Raw genomic sequence first — 8,181 nt, forward strand, 5'->3', positions numbered from 1 at the left:
GAATAGTTGAAGCAGAGGCTCCATGAGCAAAGAGCATCTGAGAAGGCCAGAGATGGAAGCTGAGATCTGACTGTGAGGGGCACGGCCCCACACGCAGGCCTGAGGACTTAGGACAAGCATCTAACTGGTCACATTTCATGTGGAGGAGAGTTGATGTAATTCTGGTAGTAGCGTGGAGGATGGAGGAGAATAGGAAAGAACAGAGCCTGGAAAGACTGTGGAGCTTTTTACATGAGATAGACTGCAGATGACAGTGACAGAAATGAAGAAGAATGCAGCATGAAAGCAAGGATCCAACACTGCTATAAAGAAAGGCCTGGGAGAGCATGAGAAAGATAGGCAGTTTCACACCACTCAAACCTCACAGTTACTTTGTAGTTACAGATTTTATTTCCTTCCGAGGGAAAAGCTTTTCCTCGGAACCACCTATCTCTCCAAGAAGGACAGAACTTTTAAGATAAATCTTCCTTTTGACCTAATTTCTACACACACTCCTGCTTACCAAGAAACCTAAATTTTCTCAGTACCATACATATTTCAAACAGGAACTAGAAAAAATTTCTTAATATCAAAAAGAATGTGACTGAAATTTTATCACAGCCATTGCCAGAGTACTTTTTAAAAATACTTCTTAAAGCTTACAATTTGGTTTCACTCTGTAGACATTTAAAAACAAGCTATCGAACCCCAATTTACTCTTTTACAGGGCATCCCTCTCTCGTGAGGAAGCTACTGTGAGAAGTCTCCTTTCCCCAGTGTGGGACTCCTAATTAGCAATAAGGAACCTGCTTCATGAGAAGAGAATTTAAAAGCAGTAGAACATAATTATAAGGAATATTTTACCTAGGTCATGATGAAGACTAATGAAATATTCTGCCTGGAGTAGGCGTTTATTATCAAATTTTAATTAAATTCTGTAGAGTGAACCTATTGACTTCAAAAGCACTGGGCAATTGCTTTATTATCCTGTCTCCTAACTATTTAAATAATTGCTTATGTAGAGAGTTGAGAGTGGATTTCATTATCTAGGGGTCAATTACTCTGGGGTCCTTGATTAAATAAGGCAGCAAGGATTTAGCTAGTTAATATTCTTCATCTTCTTCATAGATTAAGTGATTTATAGATTTATATCCTTATGTCTTACAATAAAACCACACATGATCATATATAAATACTTATAATGCTCTTTGTATTTTCTTTAACTGATATGAGGGATCATTGAGATTTGGGAACTGTTTCTAAATTATTGATACCAGATACAAGAATCCAAACAGGATGCCAGCAAGGAGAAAGCAGAAGGCAGTCTCCATGATTAATGTTAAATCAGGAAAAATGCAGGCAGTTTAAGTCCAATTCCTTCCTGATAAGTGTCGCTTGGACTTACTAGGATGGAAAGAATCTAAGACTGGAAGAAGACTGTGAAATGTTACAAAGAGCAAGGGACGTTTTCTCTAACTTACAGATGAATCTATTTAAAATGTATGCAAGCAGAACTAAGCAGAGATGGCCATGCCCTAGTGTTTTTGTATCTAGCCAGGCACCATTATACTAAAACGTCTCCTAAAAATTTGTACAAAGGCCAGTTTCTTTACTCTCTATGCTCTTAGGACCATGAAAACTGAAAGCAAAATCTGGGACCATTAACATACTGATACTTGAAAAGATCATGAATGTTTTTCCCTCAACTCAATTCATAAGTCTCCACATAAGCAACAGGCACCAAAATCAGAAGAAATCTCAAGAGCCCTCTACTTCAAAACAGTACTTCCCCTTCTCTCAATCCTCTGTCTACATATCCTACTCGTAGAGACTGAACCCTTGGCTTCTTTAACGATGTTCACTTTAATCTCTAATTAAATTGAGAATATACTAATCTCAACTAATACTCTAGCTAGAATTATTGGCTAACCAACTAAAAAGCATAGAAAGAGGTCTCTCAAGATGTGCCTGAAGGAAGGCAAGCTGGAGAGAGGGAAAGGCAATAAGAAAAAGTATCCACAGAGGCCATTTACTAACAATTTTGCTGAGGGCTTCCTTGGAGCATTAAGACTGCCAGCATCCTTCCTTGGGAGCCAAGAGATTACTTGAACCTTTTCTTTAGTGCTGCTCAAATGTAGCATGCATCAGAGTCATCTAGAGGTCCTGTTAAAATGCAGGTTTGGGGGTCTCACTTCCAGAGTTCCTAATTCAGTAGGTCTATGTTGGGACCCAAGAATTTGTATTTTTAACAACGCCCCCAGTGATGTTAGTGCTGCTGCTAGTTCAGTGACTACATTCTGAAAACCATGGCTCTAAATTATGACCAAATATTTCACAAAGAAATTACATATGATGTACAATTGCCCCACATATACACCTATCAATTCAGCCCAACCTCTCTGGGCCTCAGTTTCTTCATCTATAAAATGAAAAGGCTGAGCTGAAACAATCACTAAAATACCATGTAAATGCCTTTGAGCTCATGTTGGAAAGCACTGTCATTATAATTATATAAAATAATTACATCTTACATCTATAGACTCTTTTATTTGCAAAACATTTTCACTTACAATTTATCAGTCACTAAATATTCACAATGATGTGAGACACACAGAATCCTTTTGGAAACTGAGATACAAAGAGGATGATGGTTTGCCATAGTTGCATAATTAACAGGTAATAGAGTGAGACCTAGACCAGTATCTTCTAATTCAATCCTGGAAGAAGTGAGAAACCCAGCCTAGCCTGATCAGTGAGAGGTGCTGATGACAAGCTTCCCCTAGAAACAAGGTCAGTAATCTGCATTTCATGAGAGGAAAGGAAGAGCAAGTACTCTTCACCTGGACATCCATATAGCTCACACCTTCATAGCTGCAGGATTCAGATCTATTACACCTTCTTAGAGAGGCCTTTCCCAGCTACTCAGTATCAAAAGACAACCCCTTCTCCCTGCCCTATCAATTATACTTCTAACTCCTTGGATTTACTTTAAATGTCTTCATGTACCTCATCACTCCTTGATTTTTTAAAATTTATTTATTTATTTTAATTGGAGGCTAACTACTTTACAATATTGTAGTGGTTTTTGCCATACATTGACATGAAGCAGCCATGAGTGTACATGTGTCCCCCTTCCTAAATCCCCCTCCCATCTCCCTCCCCATCCCATTCCTCAGGGTTGTCCCAGTGCACCGGCTTTGAGTGCCCTGTTTCACGCATCGAACTCGGACTGGTGATCTGTTTCACATATGGTAATATACATGTTCCAATGCTATTCTCTCAAATCATCTCACCCTCGCCTTCTCCCACAGAGTGCAAAAGTCTGTTCTTTACATCTGTGTATCTTTTGCTGTCTCGCATATAGGGTCATCGTTACCATCTTTCTAAATTCCATATATATGCATTAATATACTATATTGGTATTTTTCTTTCTGACTTACTTGACTCTGTATAATAGGCTCCAGTTTCATCCACCTCATTAGAACTCATTCAAATGCATCCTTTTTAATAGCTGAGTAATATTCCAATGTGTATATGTACCACAGCTTTCTTAACCATTTGTCTGCTGATGGACATCTAGGTTGCTTCCATGTCCTGCTGCTGCTAAGTCACTTCAGTCATATCTGACTCTGTGTAACCCCATAGATGGCAGCCCACCAGGCTTCCCCGTCCCTGGGATTCTCCAGGCAAGAACACTGGAGTGAGTTGCCATTTCCTTCTCCAATGCATGAAAGTGAAAAGTGAAAGCAAAGTCTCTCAGTTGTGTCCGACTCTGTGCGACCCCATGGACTGCCGCCTACTCCGTCCATGGGATTTTCCAGGCAAGAGTACCGGAGTAGGGTGCCATTGCCTTCTCCGTGTCCTACCTATTGTAAACAGTGCTGTGATGAACATTGGGGTACACGTGTTTCTTTCAATTCTGGTTTCCTCAGTGTGTATGCCCAGCAGTGGGATTGCTGGGTTGTATGGCAGTTCTATTTCCAGTTTTTTAAGGAATCTCCATGCTGTTCTCCATAGTGGCTGTACTAGTTTGCATTCCCACCAAGAGTGTAAGAGGGTTCTCTTTTCTCTACACCCTCTCCAGCATTTATTGTTTGTAGACTTTTTGATAGCAGCCATTCTGACCAGCATGAGATAGTACCTCATTGTGGTTTTGATTTGCATTTAGCTGATAGTGAGTGATGTTGAGCATCTTTTCATGTGTTTGTTAGCCATCTGTATGTCTTTGGAGAAATGTCTGCTTAGCTCTTTGGCCCACTTTTTGATTGGGTCATTTATTTTTCTGGTATTGAGCTGCAGGAGTTGGCTAAATATTTTTGAGATTAATTATTTGTCAGTTGCTTTGTTTGCTATTATTTTCTCCCATTCTGAAGGCTGTCTTTTCACCTTGCTTATAGCTTCCTTCATTATGCAAAAGCTTTTAAGTTTAATTTGGTCCCATTTGTTTATTTTTTATTTATTTCCATTACTCTGGGAGGTGGGTCATAGAGGATCCTGCTGTGATTTATATCAGATATTGTTTTGCCTATGTTTTTCTCTAGGAGTTTTATAGTTTCTGGTCTTACATTTAGATCTTTAATCCATTTTGAACTTGTTTTTGTGTATGGTGTTAGAAAGTGTTCTAGTTTCATTCTTTTACAGGTGATTGACCAGTTTTCCCAGAACCACTTGTTAAAGAGATTGTCTTTTCTCCATTGTATATTCTTGCCTCCTTTGTCAAAGATAAGGTGTCCATAGGTGTGTGGACTTATCTCTCAGCTTTCTATTTTGTTCCATTGATCTATATTTCTGTCTCTTCACCAGTACCATATTGTCTTGATGACTGCAGCTTTGTAGTATAGTCTGAAGTCAGACAGGTTGATTCCTCCAGTTCCATTCTTCTTTCTCAACATTGCTTTGGCTATTCGAGGTTTTTCTGTATTTCCACACAAATTGTGAAATTATTTGTTCTAGTTCTGTGAAAAATACTGTTGGTAGCTTGATAAGGATTGCATTGAATCTACAAATTGCTTTGGGTAGTATACTCATTTTCACTATATTGATTCTTCTGATCCATGAACATGTTATATTTCTCCATCTGTTGTGTCATCTTTGATTTCTTTCATCAGTGTTTTATAGTTTTCTATATATAGGTCTTTTGCTTCTTTACAGGTGAATTCTACCAAAAATTTAGAGAAGAGCTAACACCTATCCTACTCAAACTCTTCCAGAAAATTTCAGAGGAAGGTAAACTGCCAAACTCATGGTATGAGGCCACCATCACCCTAATACCAAAACCAGACAAAGATGCCACAAAAAAATAAAACTACAGGCCAATATCACTGATGAACACAGATGCAAAAATCCTCAACAAAATTCTAGCAAACAGAATCCAACAACATATTAAAAAGATACATCATGACCAAGTGGGCTTTATCCCAGGGATTCAAGGATTCTTCAATATTTGCAAATCAATCAAAGTGATACACCACATTAACAAATTGAAAGATAAAAACCACATGGTTATCTCAATAGATGCAGAGATAGCCTTTGACAAAATTCAACATCCATTTATGATAAAAACCCTCCAGAAAGCAGGCATAGAAGGAACATACCTCAACATAATAAAAGCCATATATGACAAACCCACAGCAAACATTATCCTCAATGGTGAAATATTGAAAGCACTTCCCCTAAAGTCAGGAACAAGACAAGGGTGCCCACTCCCACCACTACTATTCAACATAGTTTTGGAAGTTTTAGCTACATCAACCACAGAAGAAAAAGAAATAAAAGGAATACAGATTGGAAAAGAAGTAAAATTTTCACTGTTTGCAGATGACATGAGTCTCTACATAGAAAACCCTAAAGACACCACCAGAAAATTATTAGAGTTAATCAATGAATATAGTAAAGTTGCAGCATATAAAATTAATACACAGAAATCCCTTGCATTTCCATACACTAATAATGAGAAAACAGAGAAATTAAAGAAACGATTCCATTCACCATTGCAATGAAAAGAATAAAATACTTAGGAATAAATCACCCCTTGATTTTTAACTTACTCATTAATATCTCTCTCCCTCAGCTAAAATAAAAGCTCCACAAGGGCAGGACTTTGTTTTGTTCACTGTTGAATGTCTGATGACTTGAACACTGCCTGGCATGTAACAAGTACTCAAGAAATATTTGTGGGATGAATAATACTCCAGTAATAATTTAACATGTGCCATGCACAGTGTTAGGGATTTTACATGCATTATCCCAAAATAAATCTCAAACCAGATGATATTTTAATTCCACTTTCTCAGTATTCAATAGAAATTAAACAAAAAAATCAGTAAAGATACTTCTGTCTCCAGGAAGATGAAGTGGACCTGCTTTTCCCTATTCTTCCCACTAATAACAGCTAAAACCCCTGGACATTAGACATAAAACTAACCTAAGAAATTCTGAAAGTGGAGAGAAGAAGATGGACCAGCCAGGTAAGTTCTCCAGGTTTTCTTTTTGCTTAATATGCCCCAGACTTGAAACTGAATAAGCAGACAACACAGAAACACAAATGGGTGCAGACCAAGAAAGCCCCAACAAGAATCTTTTCTCTCTAACCCAAGTACAAAGTAATGGGCAGCCTATCAACAGAAAAACTTTTAGATAACTGATCCAATCCAATCAAAAAAAAACAAAAACAAAAAGCTATGGCTGTATCCCACCACAGCAAAAGTCAAGGAGAAAATCTATTCTTTCACCCCATGAGGCTGTAATGTGGTGCCCCACCACCACTAGGGAGGTGTCAGGAGAGACCAAATAGGAAGAAAACACTTTCATGTTTGCTAGCCAGTAATGGGACCCCACAAATGTGGTCAATAGATGGGATCCTTGACTCTCAGCCATCAGGTAACTCTTGTCCTTCTCACTGTCAAAGGAGGCCTAATGGGAAGTCAGCATTTTCACAACTGCACAGTGGTAATGAGGCTGCTGCCCCCCAACTGTGGAGCCAGAGACAACCACTTGGAAGACATCCATCTGTACCCAGGATTAATAAGGAGACCTCCCTGTCAAGTGTTAACAGAAAGAAACCTGGATTTGTACCTCCACCTGGCAGTAACAAGGTGGTACCACCCCCTTACCTTAACAGAACAATGTCACAGAAAGTTAGATGAAAGCTTTAAATAAGATCCAGAATTACAGAACATAATATAAAAATGTCTAGGCTTCAGTCGAAGATCACTCATTATTCAAGAAGATCTCATACTAAATAAAAAAAGGATAAATGACTAGAAAAAGTCAAAATCAAGATGATAAGAGATGTTACAATTACCTGACAAAGATTTTAAAGCATCTACAATAAAAATGCAATTATGAACATGCTTGAAACAAATGTAAAACTATAAAGCCTCAGCAAAGAAACAGAAGATCTAAAATCTAAAATGGAAATTTTAGAAGTGAAAAATACAATAGCAAATTTTAAAAATGCAATGAACAGGCTCAATGGAAAAATGGAAGGGACAGAGGAGAGAATCAGTGAACTGGAATATGGAAAAGAAATGATCCAGCCTGAACAAGTGAAAGAAAATGAACAGGAAAATGTACAGAGCCTAAGGGTTCCATGGCTCCATCATAAATAAATCTAACATTCATGTTATCAGAGTCCTGAAATGAAGAGAAGGAACAGAGTGAAAAAGTACTCAAAGAAATAATGGCTGAAAAGTTGAAAAGTTCTAAACTTGTCAAGAGACATAACCTACACATTCAATAAGGAGTTTATTCAAGTAGGATAAACTCAAATCCACAGCAAGTTCTATCATAAATGTCTGAATCCTAAAGGCAAAGAAAAATATCTTGGAAGCAGTCAGGCATACCATTTAATCAACAACCAAAGACAAAACAAAAAACAACAACCTGATTAAAAAATCGGCAGAGGAGTTAATTAGACATTTTTCCAAAGAAGATGTATAGATGGCCAAGAGGCACATGAAAAGATGTTCAATATTACTGATTAGAGGAAAATGCAAATCAAAACCACAATGAGACATCACCTCAAGCCTGTTAGAATGGCTTTACCAAAAAAAAAAAAAGAAAGAAAGAAAGAAATAACAAATGTTGGCAAAGATGTGAAGAAAAGAGAACCATCATGAACTGCTAATGGGAATGTAAATTGGTTATAGCCTCTGTGGAAAACAGTACAGAGATTCCCCAGAAAATTAAGACTAGAACTCC

This window comes from Bison bison, unplaced genomic scaffold (assembly GCF_000754665.1).
Source record: "Bison bison bison isolate TAMUID 2011002044 unplaced genomic scaffold, Bison_UMD1.0 scf7180017864180, whole genome shotgun sequence".
Lineage (NCBI taxonomy): Eukaryota > Metazoa > Chordata > Mammalia > Artiodactyla > Bovidae > Bison > Bison bison.